Consider the following 23,292-nt stretch of genomic DNA (forward strand, 5'->3'; position numbering starts at 1 on the left):
TCCAACCTCTCCAAATTGCTGAAATTCTAATTGATCAGCCTTTGGAGAGACAGTATCTTTGCAGGAATATATATATATATATATATTTGAGAATTCTCAAGTCCCTTATATAAAACAGTTCAGTATTTGCACAGAATCTATACTCATTTTCTTATATACTTTGAATCCTCTCTCCATTGATTAAAATACCCAAAACAATACAAATAAATTCTAAATGTATTCGGTAGGGAAACAAGGCATTCAAGAATGCTTGCAGTCCGAGGTTCGGGATTTAGCTCAGTGGTAGAGCACTGGGTTCGGTCCCCAGCTCCGAAAAAAAGAAAAAAGAAAAAAAAAAAAGAATGCTTCCAGTCTGTGATTGACCAGATGGCTGTGGAACCCAAGGATACAGAGGACTAACTGAATGTACAAATCTAGATTGTCTGTCCCCTCATTCATGAGCACATAGGTTGTATTAACCATTGTGACTATGTGAGATGGCCTATGAAATGTGAAAGCACAGATACTTGTTAGAAAAACATTCTTGCTTTTAATCCTTTTATGTTAATAGCCACAGTTGGATTTTTAGAACTACTTGATAATACTGCGTGGCTGTTTGAGGAACTTCCATACTACTGACAGTGCACAACTTTGGGCACATCCTTGCCAACATTTTTGTTTTAAGGAATGATTTTCATGAGTGTGAAGTGGTGTCTCATGTGGTTTTGCCTTGCACGACCTAACGATCAGGGAAGTTGAGAGTCTCTCCATGTAAGCATTGGTCATTCGCACACATTTCTAAGCTTGAAATGCCTGAGTCCAATGGTCATTTTCTAACAGGAACGTGTTTGCTGTTGTTGAGTCTTGGAAATTCATCAAGTCTTGTAGATATTAATCCCTTGGTAGATATATACCTTGCAAACATTACTACAAATTTGTCTTCTTACTGTTTTGATAGTGTCCTTTGATGTTCAAAAGCTTTGAATTCTGATGAAGTATTCTCCATTCCTTTTTTCTGGTTGTGTCATACCTCGGTGTCCTTTTGGGCATTGTGACAATGTAGATATTTAGTATCATTTCTCCCAAAGGCTCACAGTCCACTGTGGCTCCTATCCTACATCCTCTATGGGTCCCACTTTAAATACAAATTCTCTTTAGCACTCTTGTGTCCCGAGAGACTGGCCACCTTATTACTCTGTTTATCCAGGAGCCTTGTAAATGCCTGGGAAGCAGAGAAGGGGGTTGTTTGTAGAAATGTGGGTAAGTTAGCAGAGGAGAGACTGAATAAAGATACCTGCAGGAAGAATTTGACCTCTCAGCAGGGCTATGGTGCCTCAAACCTGGCTGTTTACAGAGCTCTCTCTTCTTGTCTTTCTTTACTGTCCCAGGGGGTTGATTCTCAGTGGGACCCGGCTTTTATATAATTGTTTGCAACATAACAATTCTCTTCCATGCCTCTCAGGCAGTGACCTAATTTCACTCTTTCTTTAATGAAAGGGAGGTGTTTTCTGTGGGAAATCAGTGATCCACTGCATCATCCAGGACTGCTTCTGTTTCTCACAGATACCAGGATAGACAAGCTACTTATAAAGCATGACCAGCTTCTTCTGAATAGGAAATTAATTTTAATCACCCCTGGTGTGCCCTGGCTAATCTAAAGGTGGGTTCACCTTGATGTTCTCTGATAGACAGACAGTCCACCTTAGGACACCCAGTCCCAAGCACTTTTAAAGTTGACCTTATATACGTGACTCCCTTGTGAGGCCCCAAGGCTCTCACTCGCAAGTGACATATGAAATCAACATTCGTAGCATTTATTTTTAACACAAAAGCAGATGCACTGATTGGAGCATGGAAGGTTATTAATTATCCATCCCAAGTTTACAATTCATTTTTGGATGGCTGATTTTGATATCACTAACAGATAAGGGATTATATGCACCAAAGCTTAGGAAAAGTAAATAGGAGAAAAAGATAAAGTTCTTTCGATTAGCTTCTTGTACAAACTGGCAAAAAGCTATCATCAATCATTAACTTGAACTCCAGAATGTCCAAGTTAAACTTCCACTGCCTCATTCTAACCTGCTGAAAAAGATGAGAAGCTATGACGGTCTAGGAACAGAGGGCTTTGGATTCTGCCACGCCCAGGCTCAGGTATGTACAGTGTCTCTCCTTTCCAGTTGGACCTTGCCCAAAGGTAGAAACTCTACTTGGTCATCTCAAAAGTCAGAGACTATGATGATCGCCTCACAGAATTGCTGCAAGAACATCTGTGAAGCATGCAGTCTGTGCTCAGTCAGAACAGCCCTACTACCTCTTCCACTTGGCTATGGACTCCGTAGCTACCTGAGATCTCATTACTGTTGTAGCTCTGGCTAGTCTGGAACTCACAGAGATCATCCTATCTCAGCTTCCTGCGTGCCGTAGCTAAAGGTGCCACCATGTCCAGCTTACCTCTCCATCAAATGTTCACATGGGTCTCGAGAACTAGACTGCTGGTGGTAAAGATTTTAAATCTGAGCCTGTCCCTGGAAGGTTGATCTACATTAAAGTTTCTTTTTCATCCATAATCGTTTCTAAATTTCCCTGGTCATTGGGTTGGTTTGGCACAACATGAAGGTTGCCTTGGTCAGTGTCTGGATTTTTCATATCAGGTAAGCTCCAAGGATGAGAACCATGGATATATCTCAGAGCAAACCAGTGAGAAAGAGACTTCAGTCACCACCATCAGCCACTGACCTTTGATATAGTTCATGTAATTTCACTTCTCCTTTCTTGAGATCCCACATCAGGAAGGAGGCTGAAGTAAGAAATGGACAGCAAGGCTCCTACTAGGTGCCATTTCTGTGCGAAGAGCAGAAGAGATAGCTATGTAGGCATAAAACCTGGTTGGTTCAAGATCTTTAAGGAACCATAAATAGATGGCAGTCTAATACCCCAGATAATCAAGGAGAGTTGGCTCCTGCTCACTGAGAAGCTACTGAATTGCTTCCCCCTATGTTATTACTAAGTTCTCCATTGTGGAGAAATCTGTCTCCATAGATGTCTGCAGTTCAGACTCTGTAAGGAAAGCAGTTCTATTGTTGTGGCTTGGAAGCTTTCTTCTATAGACAGAAGAAGAGTGAGGTCTTGCCTTTCCACAGAGCTCAAGATAGGAAAGGCAGGCCAGTGAGACCCACCAGGGTTGGTTGTCAGTTTCTGCTTGGGGGAAGACAAATTCTCAGCAGGGATATTTCCATCATCTGTTCTTTGAGATTGAGACAGGACTTATATATGTATTAGCTCATGAGGAGAAGTTTACTTTACTTGAGGGACCTAGAGGTAAAGGCCGACGTCAGGTGAACCCGTTTTGGAAGTGCTCTAATGATAGTGTCACTGACTTCTGTTGTGACTTAACCGAGAAGCAGAATGAGACAGATTGGGTCCTGCCACCCTTTCAATGATCAATGCTACTCAGAGGTCACAATATCTTCCCAAGGAAATTTTATATATATATGTATATATATGTGTGTGTGTATATATGTATATATGTATATATGTATATGTATATATAATATGTACATATTATATGTGTGTATGTATATGTATATGTTGTATATGTATATATAGAGAGAAATATATATAGAGAGAGATGAAACTATATGTAGATATATATGAAGTTATATATGTATATAAATATCTATATATTGAACGTATATAGATATGACTACATGTATGTGTGTGCATATACATATATATATACATATATATATATGTATTATATATATATATGTATTATATATATATATATTAACCTCTCAGCAGGGCTATGGTGCCTCAAACCTGGCTGTTTACAGAGCTCTCTCTTGTCTTTCTTTACTGTCCCAGGGGGTTGATTCTCAGTGGGACCCGGCTTTTATATAATTGTTTGCAACATAACAATTCTCTTCCATGGCTCTCAGGCAGTGACCTAATTTCACTCTTTCTTTAATGAAAGGGAGGTGTTTTCTGTGGGAAATCGGTGGTCCATTGCATCATCCAGGACTGCTTCTGTTTCTCACAGATACCAGGATAGACAAGCGATATATATATGTATCACATACATATGACTATCTACCACCAACATGAAGTCCAAGAATCCAGTAGTTGTTCAGTTCACGAGGCTGGATATCTCAGCTGGTCTTCAGTAAATGCTGGAATCATCAACCTTAGCATAGAAATACATATTCTTTCTTCAGGTCTTCATTTTCTTATGAAAGCTTCTGTGCTGTGAAATATTTGTTTTGAAGACATCATCATGCTTTTTTTCCCTCCTGATCTGTCTTCTTTTACATTGGTATTAGCCATAAGCTTAGCATAGGTGAAACAAAGATATTATTCTCTCCTGCAGTATTATGGGGTAGACATGTGTCAGGGAAAGGTGCACAGACCTGAAAAGGATCATGGGATAAACCTGCATGGGATCAGACGGGCAAAGAATATTCTGAGCAGATGTGAGGATGTCACAGAGTTTAGCACTGAAGGCAGTGCCTGACAGAGAAACAGAGTCAGGCCAGTCTGGAAATATATGTGGATAGAGAGGTGACAGCAGTTCTTGAGGGAGAAATCAGTGTGGGACATGGCGATGGATGATACCTCACTTGGAGGATCTGGTACTTGACCATGAAGGCAATGGGTTCGTTACACACTTGGGCAATGTTGTATTCTGCTTTGTTTTAAATTATACTATGGAAATGAGATAACATATACAAAAATAAGCTAGTATAACAAGTATCTTCTTACTTATTATCCAGATTCATTAATTATGAATGCTAACTTATTTCATTTAAATTTTTCCATTGCTTCCTTCTTACCTGTTGGATTATTTGAATTAAATCAGTCCTATCATTTAATTTGTCAGGGATTCAGGATGTATCTTTAAGAGAAAAACATGTTCTTTTTAAACGTATCACAATTTCATTCCTACATCTTCAAAATGTACAATTACTTCATAATGGGATCTGTTCTAGTTTCATTTCTGTTGTTGTCATTGAAGTGACCTGGACTAATAGTGCCATTCAGGGGGAAAGAGTTTGTTCAATTTATAATTGCAGATCCCAGTCCATTATTGCAGGAAGTCAAGGCAAGAACTTGAAGCAGCTACATCCATAGTCAAAAGCAACAATAAATGCATCCATGCTCTAAAGAAAATAAGGCAGAGAAGCAGACCGACTCAATCTCAAGAGGATGAAGCTGCTTTATTGGATCAGTGAGGAGCCCCAACCTTTCTTCAGGATGTAGGCTGAGCACCCTTAGAGGAGCTAGGATGGACACACATGCTAGTGTCTTGCCCGGCAGTCAGGTTCTGGGTGAAGGCAGCAAAAGATATGGCCTCCATGATCAGGGCAAAAGTTGATGACTTCTGGCAATTAACTCCTTAAGAAACTTAGTTACTTGGGCTTTTTTTCTCTTAGATATAAGGACCTCTTGCTAGCCAGATGAGAGGCTCAGTGTTCATTAACTCTTCATGGGTCAGAAAGAAGAGAAAAGAAAAAAAAAAGAAAGTAAGAAAGAATCAAGCACACATAGACATATGCACACTGGATTAAGAAGAAAAACGCTACACTGCTACTTTGTTGTTATTAGTTTTTAAACCTTCTCAAGATTATTGATCACACTGTGTCTTAGTCAGGGTTTCTATTCTTGCACAAAACATCATAACAAAGAAGCACGTTGTGGGGAAAGGGTTTATTCAGATTACACTTCCACATTGCTGTTCATCACCAGAGGGAGTTAGGACTGGAACTCAATCAGGTCAGGAAGCAGGAGCTGATGCAGAGGACATGAAGGCTTGTTACTTACTGGCTTGTTAATCTTGCTCTCTTATACAACCCAGGACCACCAGCCTAGGGATGGCACCACCCACAATGGGCACTCCCACCCTTGATCACTAATTGAGAAAATGCCTTACAGCTGGATCTCATGGAGGCATTTCCTCAAGGGAGGCTCCTTTCTCTGTGATAACTCCTCCTTGTGTCAAGTTGACACAAAAACCAGCCAGTGTACACTATTTTCTAAGCAGTTTTACATTCCATAAGTTCATAGTAAGTTTGAGGCAATAGTTCATGTCATAGGTCGATAAGGCTTAAGGAGTTTCAGCAGAATTGTTTACATGTCTTTCCATTAAGACTAGTACCTGACTATGTGGTGGGCCTAATCTGTTTTCTAGCTCCTTAAGTTCATTATAAGTTTAAAACAATAATTTTTATGTACTAAGTTAACACAGATTTATCAAGAGACAAATCAGCTGCCTTATGTCTTATTATTTTGAAATCTTGTATAGATAAACTAGACCATCATTTATTTTCTTTCCTTGCACCTACAATAAATTGCCCATTCCCAGTTTATGATCTTTAGTTACCAGGTAGTGGCCTTATTCCTAACCTAGAAGGAGTGTTTTCATCGATCATAAATTTGTTCCAAGCCTGTTCTCTTTTCTTCCTAGTGCAATTAGCCTGTGACACATGAAGGTTTACAGAGCTCTATTTGCAGCTTTTATTCTATAGGTGGCTGAAGATTGCTTGTATCAATTTAGGAGTTCTATAAAATCATTATCAGGAATTATGAAATCATCAATTCATCTATACAACATAACTACATGAAAGTATATCTTCATATTGATTCTGCAGGAAATCTGCCTCACTGACCCAATAAAGCATCTCCAGCCTGTTGAAATTGGGCCTGTCTGGTTCTTTGTCTTTTCTGGTTAGGTAAATACCCAGAAAACCATTAAACTATGTAATAGTGGCAGGAAAGGCATATCAGCAGTGAGAAACAATCCTGGGATGAAGTCTCTTAGGACTCCGCATCTCAGAACATATCTATAGAAGCCATTCAAAATGGTGGGCCATCTCCTGAAAACTCACTCTTGCTTGCCATCACCTTTCTGAGATGGCTACACACACACACACACACACACACACACACACACACACACACACAGAGAGAGAGAGAGAGAGAGAGAGAGAGAGAGAGAGAGAGAGAGAGCGCTACCAGGAAGTTAAAGCTATTTTTGTGGTTTGAGTGAGAATAGCTGAGTTGTTTTCCATACCCAGGCATATTGTATCTGCAGGTGGAGCAGAACAATCAGGCTGAGGCTATTTGATTCTTTATGACTTGGGCTATTGCCCAGTACAACCTGACTTAAGACATGCTGTCTGCTCACTCCTGTTCTCATCTAGTTTTACCATTTCTTACACTGTCTAGGGAATGGTGCCTCCCACAATGGGCTGAGTCTCCCTATATAAATTAACAGTCAAGACAGTCCTTCACAGACATGCCCACAAGCCATACTGATCAAAATAAATCCTCAGCTGAAACTCTCTTTCCAGGTAATTCTATGTTGTGGAAAGTTGGTATTTAATTTACCACCTCAATATTTAATAATCAGCTGGGTTTTTAATTTTTGGCAGTGGTGTCAAACAATGACATTAAACATTCCTTTAGCTGATAGGTCATTTAGTTCAAGGGAAATCAGTTACATACCTCAACCTTGTGCATGCCTATATGTTCTTAAAGAGACCATGTGATGGACTGGAGGAAGAACATGAGATAGATGAGAAGTTATCTAGCGATACCTTGCTTTAAGTTAGAAGCTGACTATGGGACAGGTTGGAAGCTGATTTGGGATGGATACAAGGAGGAGATGGACACTAGAAAATGAGTGGATAAAGGAGTCTTCATCTCTTCAGAAAGATCATGCCATATAGCCCAGACTCATGACCCTCTTCTAGCTACCTCTTCCCAAGAGCTGGGGCTACAAGTATGCACTACCATGTTGTGCAAAACAGTACTGTATCAAAGGAAAGTTGAGAACAGCAAAACTAAAGGAAGTTTACCTGATAAAAATAAAGTTTCTAAAACTGGGTAGCAATTGCAAAAAGACAATGATTCCAAAGGTCCTGTGCTACCACAACTACAAGATGTGTTTATGGTCAGAAAGATATTCCTTTATCATGCTAGTATAGTTTACCATGTATGGTGGTTGCTGAGGGTCATAACTTGTCAGCCAAGCATGGAGATTATTTCATTTTAGCAATTGTGATAGCCATGTGTTTATTTATACAAAGACTGAAAGAAAACCCACAGAAATACAATCTCAAAGTGACTCACATGAAAGACATGCTCATACATGTTGATGTATATCCAATTTAGAACCAACATGGCTAACATGGTGCTTATTTATGCTGGCACATTCTGCCTTCTGTGTCACTGGCACAAAAATCACTTCTTACTAGTTCAATGAGGCACCAGAGACAAGTGTACCACAACTCCTTCCCTTAAGATTGTAGGGATTTGGGGCTTTTTGTTTATCTTGTTTTCAGCACAAGAGATCAAACCCAGGACTTTCTACATGTTAGGCAAGAGCTCTATTCTACCTTATAAGAGTGACATCTCTAGCCCTATCTGAGGTCATGTCATGCAATTTGCTTATATCTGTTCTAGTAGAACTTAGATTCCGACCTGCAGGGAAAATGGCATATGTTATCTAGTGCTATGCTAAGATTCTGGGGGTGCTATTGTTAAAGGAAAGAAAGCAGGAAAAGAAGGAAGAGAGGGAGGGGAAATTGTGGGGAGTGGATGAAGACTTGAATGAATTTATTTTATTAATATGCTCACATCCATGTCAAGGACCACAGTGCCTTTGGCCCATGAGTCAGGTCACATGAATGGCAAGGACTTACCCTTCTCCCAGTACTGATATTAACTAAAACCAGGATGCAGCTTCCTGGATTGGGATGTTGACACTGTATGCAAGGTTGCTTGAAGGAGTCAGGTGGGGAAGGGTAATTTTCTGGGAAAGGCACTGGAAGGAAATGCTGCCATGAGGTTGAGAGGAGGCATAAGCCTTCTTCTGGCTTCCTGCTGCTGTGCTTTACCTAAGATTTATTAAGGAGCAAAAACAGTTCCACTGAGAAGGCCGCCCTGAGAAACGGGCAGCTAGGCAGATCTGATCGCATTAGCAAGCAAGAAAACAGCCACAGGGAATGACTAATCTGAAGCCACAATACATATTTGTGTAGCTTTCCTCCAGATCTGCAGGGTACCTTCCAGGTGCTTATCCATGAAGCTTCATGGGGAACAGCTCCTTAGTCCGAGTACTTGTTTGCAAAGACTTCCAAGTGTTTATGAACATAATAAATGACTCTCGTGACAGGGAAATGATCCTACAGCTCTTCTGAGAAGTAAGAAGGCAGAGCTGTGCACTCAGGTTTCCCTCAGCGATCCATCATTGTCAAGGCTTCTGCAGAGACCCTGTCCTACTCCACAGCTGTGACTGCAAGTCACTCCTCAATCTGTCATGGAATAGAGCAGCAGGCCCCTTAGAGACAATGATGATTCAACATTTGTGTTTTCCAACTATCCTGATGGTGAACCTCCTTCCCCTGTGTATTATTAGGATGTGGGACCTTTGGAAACTGAGCAGGTTGCAAGCATGGAAGCCTCACAAATAGAATTAGAGTCCTTAATGGGGAATCACCAAGAACTTTTGCTGTGTGGTGACAGAAAAAGAGGTTTATGACCAGACGAGAGAACCCTCATCATGACTCAGCAATACCGGTACCCTGACCTCACGCTTCCTGGCCAAGAACTGTGAAGAATGGACTCCTGTTGTTTTAATTGGGTCAATCTACAGTATGTTGTCATATCAGACTAACCACTGAGGCATCTGATCCAGCCACGTGGATCCATATGAAGATGAGGGCTTGTAGGCAGCTAGCAAATCAGAATACGACTTTTTTCCTGAGTACCTACTATGTGCTAGCTGCTCCCCACATGTCCTTTACTAAAGTCTCCTACATACTTTCTGTAGCTTATTGGAGACATTAATGTGTGCATTTTGCTCACTGGATGTCATACTGCCCAATTCCCTAAGCTAGCATCGGTTGAGATCTGACCAAACCCCCAAGTGCAGCCCACTGCACCGGTCATGAAGGCCCAGGTGATGCTGTTATGGCAGACGACACAGAGTGGCAATGATCATTTGTGGCATGCATTCCACGTTTGCCAAGGATTCTTTAAGAGTCTTTTCTTTCCATGGACTTCACACATTGGATATGTGCAATAAAGAGAAGACTACCGTACAAGCCAAGAAGTGAAGTCAGGGCAAGTCTCACTGCCCTTATGTACTTATAGCCCAGAAGCATATGCCTCAGAGCAATCAGCCAATCCTGACTCTGTCACATTCAACCTCAAGGAAGAGAGGACTGCCCTACAGCATGGCTAAAAGGCCCACAGAAAAGATCTCACAGACATCACATGGCCACTATGATGTCCTATCATTCATTGCCTCTGTGGCTACCAGAGGAGGGCAGAGTGGCCACTGCACTATAGAACCTCCCACCTCCCCCTGCCAGTCACTCTTGCTGTTTTCCTATGCTACGTTCAACTGACTGTCTCTAAACAACAAAATTTTAACTTTCCTTGTAAATCAAATGCAAATACGTGCCAGCAAATATTTACAGGCTCCAGACATAAAAAATGAAATAAAGAGAGAACTGAAGGAGTAGACATTTGTGTTTCCCCACACCCCATTTCTATTTTGTTTTGTTTATCTTTAGGGACAGAGACTTGTCATGAATGCCAAGGCAGCTACTACACAGCCCGGCTGGCTTTGAGTTGTCTTCCTCCTGCTTCGGCATCCTGGTTATGGGTACGCACCATCATTCTGGACTCCCCACACTCTATGCTGATGTTTATTTACTGTAAACTATTCAGGAAAGATAACCCTCTCCTCCAAAGTGACTGCAAAGGCTTTATGTTACTTTGATTTAAAGTAATTTAGAGAAGTAAAAGAATTTTTTCCCAATTAGCCTTTTGTAGTGTGTGTGTGTGTGTGTGTGTGTGTGTGTGTGTGTGTGTGTGTGTGTGTGTGTCTTGGAAATATTAAACACACAGACTGTGATTACTTTAAAAGTGCATATGCTTTGACACGTACTTTTAGTTCATTCCCTGTGAACTGTAACAAAATACCCAAACACCAGAGAATTTACAAAAGAGTTTATTTGGATTACCATGTGGGGTGCTGGGGATTCTAAGTACATAGTTATAATATCTGTCTGATATCTAGTCAGGACCTCATGCTGTATCCCGCCATCGTGCATGACATCATATGGAAAGGCAGAGCAAGCACAGAACTAGGGTCTTCTACTTTTTACCAAACCCTTCATGCCATCACGGGAACCCATTCTCGTGTCTTTATTTCATCTCATTTGGCTCCCAAAACTCCACCCTGAAATACTATTAACATGAATTTGGGCATAAATCTCTGACACGTGAATTTGGAGCACAGATTCAAGTCATAGCCCACACCCCTGCAATAATAGTTTTTTTTTTTTTTAATCTTTGTGACTGCCTCAATAAAAGAACGTGATGGAAATAGCAATGTGTGACTCTGAGCAGGTATAGACAGTGTTATAGAATTCCAGCATGCTCCTTTATGAGCTGCTGTCAAGGCATGTTCCATACTGTCCCAGTGTTAAGTATCCACTTCTCTTTACCGTTATTTTTTTTTTTTTTTGGTTCTTTTTTTTTCCAGAGCTGGGGACCGAACCCAGGGCCTTGCGCTTCCTAGGTAAGCGCCTCTTTACCGTTATTAATCTCCTTAACAACTAAAACCTTCTTGCTCTCCATGTTACGGGCTCATTTTATGGCCAAATCCAATTTTTTTCATCTTCCTGTTCTGCCTTTAACTCCCAAGACTCACTGAAAAACCTGGAGGAAAACAGCCAAAAATAATGCCACAGGCCAAATGCTATGCTACTTTAACATTTTCTCCACCAAATAAATTAGCCCCTTGCTTTTAGAGTCAGTCTCAATCAAAATTTAAAGACACTAGCAAAACCTATAAAAATCTTTTCCCAGAATATATCGTGAAAGGCTGCTAGCGCAGTTACCAATGCAGTTGTTCCCGTGTAAAGTCTTATGAGTCTTGCCCTACTGCCTACCTCTTCATTGCATTCTAGTCTTAGAAATTCCACCCTCCTCCCAAAATGCCCATGTAGTTCTGCCTATAGCATGCCAGCATTCTAGGCCATGAAACCAACTCTTCAAAAGCTTGCAATTAAACCGGCACCCATGTAACAGTTCACAACAATCTGATACTTCAGTTCCAGGGGACTCAACACCCTCTTTTGGCCTCTTCATGCACAAGGCATGCCCTTGGTGCACAGATTTCCATGCAGACAATTTACCTATAGGCGATACAAAGAAAACAAAATACCAAACCAACCTAAGGGGGATAAGTCCATTTGACTCATGGATCCAGAGAATTTCATTGTACATCTGCTTGACTGGTCCTACGCACATGGTCAGGTCAGGATTTCATGGAGAAGAGAACATGTGGCAGACAAAAATCAGAGTGCAAGGAACCATGAGCCAGATATCAATTTCAAAGGCCGGCTCTTATTAACCCATTTCTTCCAGCTAGATAGCACTTTCTGAAGATCACGTAGACTCCTAGAATACCACCGAATAGCTAAAGAACAAGGGTTCTAAGCCTGAGTCTCTGGGGGCCATTTAAGAGTGACACTGTAGAACATTGGTGTGAGGATTGGAGACAAACCTTAATCTGTACCAGAGATCTGAAGCAAGAACCATCTTGCAGAGCTCAATGAGTAGGTAGAGTTCTGGCAAGGCATGCTAAGATAAGTCTTCCTTTAACTTTCTATGGTACTTAATGAATGCCCAATTACGTATTCCTCACTTAGCTTAAATAATTATCAGTTCGTGAGGGTATTGTTACGACTAAAGGGCTTCCTGATTGTCCCACCTCAAATTATCTTGAAGCAAGTCTCCTATTCCCAACGTGTCATTTCATCTATGAATACTTTAAACATCCCAATATTTATCTAAAGTGTGTGTGTGTGTGTGTGTGTGTGTGTGTGTGTGTGTGTGTATGTGTGTGTGTGTATGCATACTTGTGGCATGTGTGTATGTAGAGAGTACATTTCTGGGTATGCGTGTGTGTACAGAAGTCATAGATCAATGTCATGTATCTTTCTAAATGGCTCTTCATGTTATTTCTAGGACCCAGACAAGAGATCTTAAATGTCAAAGATGTAGAAATGAAAGTTTTAATAAAGAAAGAATCATAGGTTTTGGCCTCAAGCAGACCAGAATTCTGTGTCAAAGGGGGCAGTATTATCTAGAGTATGTGACTTTAGGGGACCTGCCTTTTTATACTCCAAGACATTACTGTGGGAAGTAAATGGAATGGTGCCTGCAAATGCTGGCCCAAGGCCCAGCACATTGAGACCTTGATTCCAGTTTGAGTAACCAAAGTGGGCAGAGAGCGCCATTGCTGAGCCCCACAGCAGCAATTAACAAGTGTCCTTCAAGTGTTGACAGGGCTTCCAAGTCTGCTCAGAAAGTAGGAGATGGCGCCAGCTTCTCAAAAACCAAGTTGAAAATACTTCAGCTGGAGTATCCTTGACAACAGTTCAAGGGCAAAATATGAAGAGTATAGTAATATTAAACTTTTAGGTTCTCTGTCTCTCTGTCTCTATTTCTGTGTCTCTGTCTCTGTGTCTTTGTGTCTCTGTCTCTCTGTTTCTGTCTCTGTCTCTCTGTCTCTGTCTCTGTCTCTCTCTCTCTCTCTCTCTCTGTCTCTCTCTCTCTCTCTCTCTCTGTCTCTCTGTCTCTGTCTCTCTCTCTCTCTCTCTCTCTCTCTCTCTCTCTCTCTCTCTCTGTCTCTCTCTCTCTCTGTGTGTGTGTGTTTAGCTTGTATACAATTAAGAACTTCTTTTATGTGTGGAATCAAACCCCCTTACAGAAATGCAATAAAAGCTGACAAAAATCTACACAAATGTTACAATGGAAGTTGACACAAATCTTTTATTTAGAAAATTATGTTAGTACTGTCTGTGGCTTGCTGGTAAACTAGGGCTATGCTAACTAATAATTTTCTGGAGAAATTTTTATGTAACACTTGCAAGGTAATGAGTTATAATCCTTCGGGCTGTCTTTGTCTTCTTGTCCTTCCTTTTAAAGTATAAATTACTTATAAAGAATAATGTTTCATTGAGACATTTCATCTGACAAGTTCATTTAGATCCAACCACGGGAGCATCCATGAGGGGCTATTAACAGGAGCATGGGCAACTTACCAGTAACTACACCACTGCAGAAAATGTCTCTCCATCCCCAGTATAGAACCTCGTGCTTCTTTACTCAGTGATGAAGTATCAGTGAATCTATCCTTGCCCTGATCTTCTGCAGGTAATAGAATATAAATATAATATAAATACCATGACTATACCATGCTTACATTTTTTTCTGCCTCCTCATCTGAGATGGTTCCTGAGCCTGGGAGAGGCTGATATGAATGCTAAGTTTAGGGCTGAGCCCTAATGACTTTCCAATGGATCATTTTTGTATGGTACTTGCAAGCAGTAAATAGAGTTATCATCTACTGTATTTTTTCAATTTTCATTGTTCTTCCTTATTGTGAGCATATTATGCATAATACTGTATTTTATTCCACATATATAATATGTTGATCCCAATGAGTGTTTATTTCCCGTTATGAGTCTCTGTAGTACTCAACACCTGTGTCAAAAAGAAACTTTTCTTTCTTTCTCTCTTTCTTTTCCTCTCTCTCTCTCTCTCTCTCTCTCTCTCTCTCTCTCTCTCTTTGCTTGTTTTCATGGCTTCTCTATATATCTTTATTACTGGTTGATTCTCTACAACCTCTCTCTTCTCCACCTCTGCTTAAAAATTTCACACCTAGCATTTCCTTTTCCATTTTCATATCATCTGCATTTTATTGTGTTTATCCATGCACTGAGGTCTCTTTCTTTCTTCCTTTCTTTCTCTCTTCCTTTCTTCCTTCCTTCCTTCCTTCTTTCCTTCCTTTCTTTCTTTCTTTCTTTCTTTCTTTCTTTCTTTCTTTCTTTCTTTCTTGGGTACTTTTATTTACATTTCAAATGTTATCCCCATTCCTGATTTCCCATCCATAAACCCCCTCTCTCACCTCCCCTTCTTCTATGAGGGTGTTCTCCCACCCACCCACCTCCCCACCCTGACATTCCCCTACACCAGGGGATCCAGCCTTGGCAGGACTATGGGCTTCTCCTCCCATTGATGCTCAACAAGGCCATTCTCTGCTACATATGCATCTGGAGCCATGAGTCTGTCCATGTGTAGTCTTTGGGTGGTGGTTTAGTCCGTGAGGGCTCTGATTGGTTGGTATTGTTGTTCTTATGGGGTTGCATGCCCCTTCAGCTCCTTCAATCATTTTTCTAACTCTTCCAATGGGGACCCCATTCTCAGTTTGTTTGGCTGCTAACATTCGCCTCTGTATTTGTCACACTCTGGCTGTACCTCTCAGGAGACAGCTATATCAGGCTCCTGTCAGCATGCACTTCTTGGCTTCAGCAATATTGTCTAGGTTTGCTGACTGTATGTTTATGGGCTGGATCCCCAGGTGGGGCAGGCTCTGAATGACTGTTCCTTCAGTCTCTGCTCCAAACTTTGTCTCCATATCTTCTCCTATGAATATTTTTAAGAAGGACTGAAGCATCTGCACTTTGGTCATCCTTCTTGAGCTTCATGAGGTCTGTGGATTGTATCTTGGATAACTTGAGCTTTTGGACTAATATCCACTTATCAGTGAGTGCGTACCATGTGTGTTTTTTTTTGTGATTGGGTTATCTCACTCAGGATGATATTTTCCAGTACCATCCATTTGCTTATGAATTCCATATGTGTACATGTGAATGTTGGAATCCAGGATCTGCAGATGAGAAAGAACATGGAGTTTGTCTTCCTGAGCCTAAGATACTAAAGTAGTATGTTTTCTAGTTATATCTGTTTTCTTATATCCCATGATTCTACTTCTTTTCTTAAAGAAGATACACACACACACACACACACACACAAACACACACACACACACACACACACACACATACACACACTGTAGCTGTCTTCAAACACAACAGAAGAAGACATCAGGTCTCATTACAGATGGTTGTGAGCCACCAGGTGGTGCTGGGATTTGAACTCAGGACCCCTGGCAGAGCAGTCAGTGCTCCTAACCACTGAGCCGTCTCTCCAGCCCATGATTTCACTTCTTTATGGCTGAATAAAATCACATTACATATACAGTTTGCTATTTTTATTTTTCATTCATTACTTGATGGACATTTTGGCTGATTTTATTTCCTAGTTATTGTGAATACAACTTTAATAAAAACGTCTGTGTGTAGGCATGCCTATGAGAAAACATTGGGTCTTCTGTGTGCATTCCTGAGAGGTATACCTGGGTTATATGGTAGTTCTATTTTTAATTTTTTTGAGAAGCCTTCACACTGATTTACTTAGTAGGACACTGGTTTAAACTCACTGATAATGAATAAGAGTTCCCCCTTTCTTTAAAGATCTTTACCAATCCTACAACAGATAGAGGCCTTATATCCAAAATATACAAAGAACTCAAGAAGTTAGACCACAGGGAAACAAATAACCCTATTAAAAAATGGGGCTCAGAGCTAAACAAAGAATTCACAGCTGAGGAATGCCGAATGGCGGAGAAACACCTAAAGAAATGTTCAACATCTTTAGTCATAAGGGAAATGCAAATCAAAACAACCCTGAGATTTCACCTCACACCAGTGAGAATGGCTAAGATCAAAAACTCAGGGGACAACACATGCTGGCGAGGATGTGGAGAAAGAGGAACATTCCTCCATTGTTGGTGGGATTGCAAACTGGTACAACCATTCTGGAAATCAGTCTGGAGGATCCTCAGAAAATTGGACATTGAACTGCCTGAGGATCCAGCTATACCTCTCTTGGAGATATACCCAAAAGATGCCCCAACATATAAAAAAGACACGTGCTCCACTATGTTCATTGCAGCCTTATTTATAATAGCCAGAAGCTGGAAAGAACCCAGATGCCCTTCAACAGAGGAATGGATACAGAAAATGTGGTACATCTACACAATGGAATATTACTCAGCTATCAAAAACAACGACTTTATGAAATTCGTAGGCAAATGGCTGGAACTGGAAAATATCATCCTGAGTGAGCTAACCCAAACACAGAAAGACATACATGGTATGCACTCACTGATAAGTGGCTATTAGCCCAAATGCTTGAATTACCCTAAATGCCTAGAATAAATGAAACTCAAGACAGATGATCAAAATGTGAATGGTTCACTCCTTCTTTAAAAGGGGAACAAGAATACCCTTGGCAGGGAAGAGAGAGGCAAAGATTAAAACAGAGACTGAAGGAACACCCATTCAGAGTCTGCCCCACATGTGGCCCATGCATATACAGCCATCCAATTAGACAAGATGGATGAAGCAAAGAAGTGCAGACCAACAGGAGCCGGATGTAGATTGCTCCTGAGAGACACAGCCAGAATACAGCAAATACAGAGGCGAATACCAGCAGCAAACCACTGAACTGAGAATAGGACCCCCGTTGAAGGAATCAGAGAAAGAACTGGAAGAGCTTGAAGGGGCTCGAGACCCCAAAAGTACAACAATGTCAAGCAACCAGAGCTTCCAGAGACTAAGCCACTACCTAAAGACTATACATGGACTGACCCTGGACTCTGACCTCATAGGTAGCAATGAATATCCTAGTAAGAGCACCAGTGGAAGGGGAAGCCCTGGGTCCTGCTAAGACTGAACTCCCAGTGAACTAGACTGTTGGGGGGAGGGGGACAATGGGGGGAGGGTGGGGATGGGAACACCGATAAGAAAGGGGAGGGGGGAGGGGGATGTTTGCCCGGAAACTGGGAAAGGGAATAACACTCGAAATGTGTATAAGAAATACTCAAGTTAATAATAAAAAATAAAATAAAATAATAAAAAAAAGGGAAAAAAAAAGAAAAAAAAAGAGTTCCCCCTTTCCCACATCTTTCCTATCATTTGTCCTTCATTCATTCTGTCTAGGGTTAGTTGGAATCTCAGATTAATTTGTATTTTCCTGATGCCAAAGGAAATGCTGAAGACTCTAAAAATATTTATTTAAAATGTGTATATTTTCCTTACCTGTCAATATAGGGACAAATATACAGAATATAATTAGAGATTATGGTGGTTTAGTAAATTAGAGGTTGCAAGTTCTCTTCCAAGTCATGTGTAATTGGCTATATTTCTGGTATCAATTTGTTTTCCGTCTTGTTGGGAGGGTCTTAAATCCAACTAGAGAGCTGTTGTTTACCACCAGGGTGCGCATACCACTCCTCACCTTTAGGGTTATTGTGCCACACCAGTGAAGGTGGGGCTCATAGGTATCATCACCAGCCATGACTATTGGTTGCTTCCCTCCTCTGGAAGCTTGAACGGCACCTTCTAGTACCCTAAGAGTTAGTCCTGGGGAAGAGGCTTTCAGATTAGTTCTGGCTCATGGGTCTCTTGGCCCTGTGTCTGCAGAGCATGATATCTTCATCAGTAGGGACTTACCTTCTACCCTGGAGGGACAAGGAAAGATAATAGAAATGGCCTGTAATGTTTCAAGAGTTTCTTGGACAACACTGACCAAAACTCAAATTGGGCTTCTCATATCCACTGCTGTTTTTGTTTGTTTGTTTTTGTTTTGTTTGTTTGCTTGGTTTTTGTTAATGCTTGGAGGGAACATTGTCATCCCAGAGGGGAAATTTTTCACTTAAATTTCAAATCTATGTTTATACACCAACTTACATGTATTATAGGTAGATAGTTAATAGTATGATTCCTCATGACTTTCAGATATCCTCACTGTTATTTTATCCCTCCTTCTTCTGTATTTATCTTCTTCCTCTTCCTCATTAGACTCACCTCCTTTTCCCATTTCCCCAGTCACATCCCTTGTACCCAGCCATTCCACTCTACATTGCTTTCCTCTCTGCAATGACCTATGTTTCCTTTCCTGGTTTCTGCAATTATTACAGGATAAGAGCTTACATCTGAAGATTTATAGCTATGAGTCTCAGATGAAGAGAACGTGAAGCAATTGTCTTTCATGCTCTAAGTTATCCCCTTATATGATATCTCCACTTCCATCCATTTAGCTACAAAGTTCATGATTTTTATTTTTCTTTACAGCTGAAGAGCATTCCATATGTATATGTCTCAACTTTTCATTATGCATTCGCTGGTTGAAGATATCTAGGTTACTTCCATTTCTTAATTGTTGTCATAGAGTGGCAATAAACATAGCTCATCAAATACAGTGGAGTCAAAAGTCCAGTCCTTTGGGTATGTGCTAAGGAATGGTACAGCTGGGTCATATCGTAGCTTTATTTGTAGCTCTTTGAGGATTTCCCATAGTGATGTCCACAGTAGCCGGACTGGTTTGTAATTCCAACAATGGTGAATGAGGGGCCTCTTTCCCTACACCCTCTTCAGCATTTGTTGTGGGTAGTTTTAAGCATCTTTGTCAGGCTAGGGTAAGATGAAATATATAATGTCATATTGATTTACATGACTGTAATTGCTAAGGATGGTGAACATTTTTGAGATATGTCTTAGAGACCTCTATTTTGTTTTCTTGTCATTTAATATACTTTAGTTCCTTGTGTGTTAAGGATATTAGTCTTCTGTTAGATGTCTAGGTAACAAAGAGTTTCATCCATGGTACAGGTGATCTTCTCACTCAGCTCTTTGTTTTGTTTTTAAAAGCATTTTGGTTTCATGAAGTATACTTTATCAATGGACAGCCTTATTTTCTGAGCAGCTAAAATCGTATTGATAAAGTCTTGGCCTATACTTACATTTTGAAGTACTTTTCTTACATGGTTCTCTAAGAGGACCTTACAATACTAGGAATCATGCTATTAACTATCTACAGTTTGTGCTCTTGCCTTAAAGCCTTGATCCATTTAGAGTTGATTTTTGTGTAGGATGAGGAATAGAGACCTGATTTCATTCTTGTATGTGTGGGTACCCAGTTTTTCTAGCACCACTTTTTTGATAGGTTACCTTCTCGAGGGTGTATTTTTGGCATCCATATCAATAATCAGATGGTTGTAGTTGTCTATTACCTATACGATAGCTTTCATGCCATTACAATACACTGCTAGACCTGTGCTCTGCAATTCCCACACAACTATGAAATCACTTGAGGACACATTTTTCAGAACACATCTCCATCCTTGTTAATTGACACATGAATATCTTTAGATCACAGTGTGCTTAAACCTATTTGAGTTTGCTTCCAAACGTAAAAGAAGGAGTTAGAGAGAAACTAGAGATTGGCAGTCTAGGACCAGGGTTTCCTACAGGGATGGGAGACTATGGTACCACCATCTTTGTGAAAATGCAGATGGTCCTGCATCTTACGTTACACAAAGGGCTTAGACTTTATCTCTAGTTTGGCTTTGACAGGGTCTTCCTCCACAGGCCATAACTGTGCCAGCTATGAGCCAAGTTGCTCATACCTCAGTCATACATCAAAAAGTTCTTCCTCTCCAGCACTGTGCTAAGGAAGAAGGGAATGAATGTGTGACTGGATTTTTGCTTCTTTATTTCTACCCAGTATAGAATAATTCCTCTTCTATGGGGTCTTCCAGAAGAAGCACCTGCTACATCATAGTCTCAGTAGTAAAAGTCTCCTCCTTTCCTTCCAGCTATTTCTATTTGGTTCTGTGTCTTCCCACTGGGGAAGTCAACTGGACATTTCCCTTTATAACCTTTTTCATTCTCGTTGATTTAGCTATCATTGAACCATTTTTATTTCTTCCTAAACTATTCAGACTTAATTACATGTTTTTCTTCTGCCTTTGGCTCAAGAGTGCTAATTATGTAGTATTTAGTCTGTCTCAAGTTTATTATTAGACTTTTCATTGTCCTTCCATTTGCTAAATTGTCGCGAATTTATATTTTTAGGGTTCTTTCTTTTCATGGTGCCATTGTTTGAAGAAGCCAAAGAAAGCCTATTTAAAAGTAGGCCTGACTCAACATTTTCAATCCCAGGTATAAAGTTCTGCGTACCAAACCAAGATTTGTTAATTGTGCTGTTGTTCAGCTTGTGAGAATCACTTTAATAAGGTTGGCAAGATTCTAGAGTTTTCTCTTACCACAAGTGGTTTATAAAGCGATGGGTCATGGGATTTTACTGTATTGTAGCTTTCACCTTCAGTGTGGCTTCCTACATCATCAAGGGAGAACCACTTGCAACTTCTGGCCTTTTCCTCCTCTCCCCTCCCCTCTACAGCTCACAACTTCTTAGAAGCTGCACCACAAAGCTCTTAGGTCTTGGTTACAGTTATTGGTGTTCTTCTTTGGCTCATTTGCTCATTCAGTCAGTCAACAGACGCCTGCTGAAGGCTGTCCTCTAGATACCAAGGACAAAACTGTTACATCATATTCTTCATAGTTAATGCCCTGACCTTTCCTTCCAGATCTTTCTGTTTGGTCCTGTGTCTTCCTACTGGGAAAAGTCAAACTATTTGTTGTAAGAGAAAGCCCCAGAATCTTGCCAACTTCACTAAAGTGATGCTCACAGGCCGAACGACAACAGAATTAACCAACCTCAGTTTGGTACACAGAGTGAATAATATCCCTACTCTTCCGGAGTCTACACGACAGTGGCAGGAAACGTGCTCTGGATAAAAACAGATGCTGTACAGCGAAAGGTACAGCGTTCTTGCTTTCCTATCTGAGTCTTCAGAGCTTCTCACCATGCTTTCCCTTGAGACCCGTCATCCTTCCATTATAAGCAGTTCAGCCTGTTGCTGGACTTGGCTGTGTAATTCCCTTCAACCTATGGAATATTGAAGAGCGCCATTTAAGGGAGGCTTGCAATATGTTCTTCTGGCATTGCCATGAAAATATGCCCCAGAAGTCCATCCCAGAATAATAAAACACCCACAAGATGCAACACACAGGCTAGAAATGAGTCCAGCAGAGCCGAAGTCAGAGCAGAGTTCATTCAGCAGAGCCCAGGCTGGCCTAAAAGCAGGACTAGAGATAATAAGAATAAAGGCTAGAGATTTTGAGGTGTGATTTGTTACAAAGCCTTTACTCAGGGATTGCTAAGTGGTGAAGTGGTGCTTGGTGCTAAAATAAAAAGGGAATTGTAGAGGACAGTGAATGCTTTCCCTCAGAGAGAGAGAGATGTAGGTTCATAGGGATAATATAAGAGAAGAAATTTCTAGCACTCACTGGTTAAAGCAGTTACCGTGTCAAGTTCTGTGCAGCTAATTTGTTTTCAGTACACTACATAAGCTAAGGAGTTGCTAACAGCATTCCTAAGGAAATGGAGTCACAGAGAGAGTTTTGTGTTTAGTTTTTTTTCAGCCAAGTATATTATTAAAGGAAAGCTTGGGGCTTGTCTTACTCTTTTTTCCTGTTGCTAAAGTGATAAATAAAATACTCTAGCTAAAGCAACTTAAGGGAGAATGGGTTCGTTTTGGTTTACAGTTCCGGGGGCATAAAGTAGAGTCAGGCTCTAGAGCCTCTAAACCCACCCCCAGTGAAGCACTTCCTCCATCAAGTCTCCACTTCCTAGACATTCTAGAACTTTCCTAAACAGTGCCATCAGCCGGCAGCCACGTGTTCAAACACATGGGCCCATGGGTGACATGTCTCATTCAAACCACAGCAGAACTCTATTCTCCTCGGGAGACAGATCCCGCATGCTAGAGGGCACGCTCCCTAATTAGTACTGCATATATATATATATACATATATATATATATATATGTATATGTGTGTGTGTGTATAAGGCATATGCATAGACAATACATATTCCTAAGTATACATATGCATATACACATATATATTCCTAAGTATAACCCCTCCGTATAATGCTACTTATATGTACATTTTCAGGGATGACCATTTGGCACTGGACAACCAACTGGCATGCTCTTCCCAAGCGAAGACCATCTCTCCCACTCCCAGCTTTCCTCCTTGCCTATAGTTTTTGGGTAGAGTTGAGTTCCCACCGCTTTTCCCCTGTCCACTTTGGCATGCCCACTGGTGTCATTCTTGCTCAGCTCACATTTGGCTGCAATGTGTTTGAGACTTTATGAGTGTCGTTTCTGATATTGTTAGGAGACACAGTCTCACAGCAACCTCCCTGACCCACGGGCTCTTACACTCTTTCTGCCCCATCTTCCCCATCTTCCCTGAACTTAGATACAGGAGTGTATTTTTTAGATGAATCCATTGGAACTGGACTCCACAGCATGGAATTTTGACTGGTTGTGGTTTTCTGTGATAGTCTCCATCTGTTTCAAAGAGAATTTTCCTAGATAAAGACTGAAAATTATACTTACATGTGAGTGTAAGAACCAAAGTCTAGAGACTGTTGTTATGGACTATATATTTCATTCCCTGTTAATTGTGG

At 40.8% G+C, this 23,292-nt stretch overlaps 1 protein-coding gene across 6 annotated transcripts in view; it reads left to right on the plus strand.

Moving 5' to 3' along the window:
- Gpr45 (G protein-coupled receptor 45) overlaps positions 1-23,292 on the plus strand; it is an 83,311-nt gene that overhangs the window by 22,193 nt on the left and 37,826 nt on the right. For 3 of the 6 annotated variants that reach the window (XM_087565244.1, XM_087565245.1, XM_087565242.1), the window contains exon 1: positions 2,054-2,133. The gene's annotated coding sequence lies outside the window, so the exon portion shown is untranslated. 6 annotated transcript variants of the gene reach the window in all.

The sequence above is a fragment of the Rattus norvegicus genome, chromosome 9, assembly GCF_021556685.1.
Source record: "Rattus norvegicus strain SHRSP/BbbUtx chromosome 9, alternate assembly SHRSP_T2T, whole genome shotgun sequence".
NCBI lineage: Eukaryota > Metazoa > Chordata > Mammalia > Rodentia > Muridae > Rattus > Rattus norvegicus.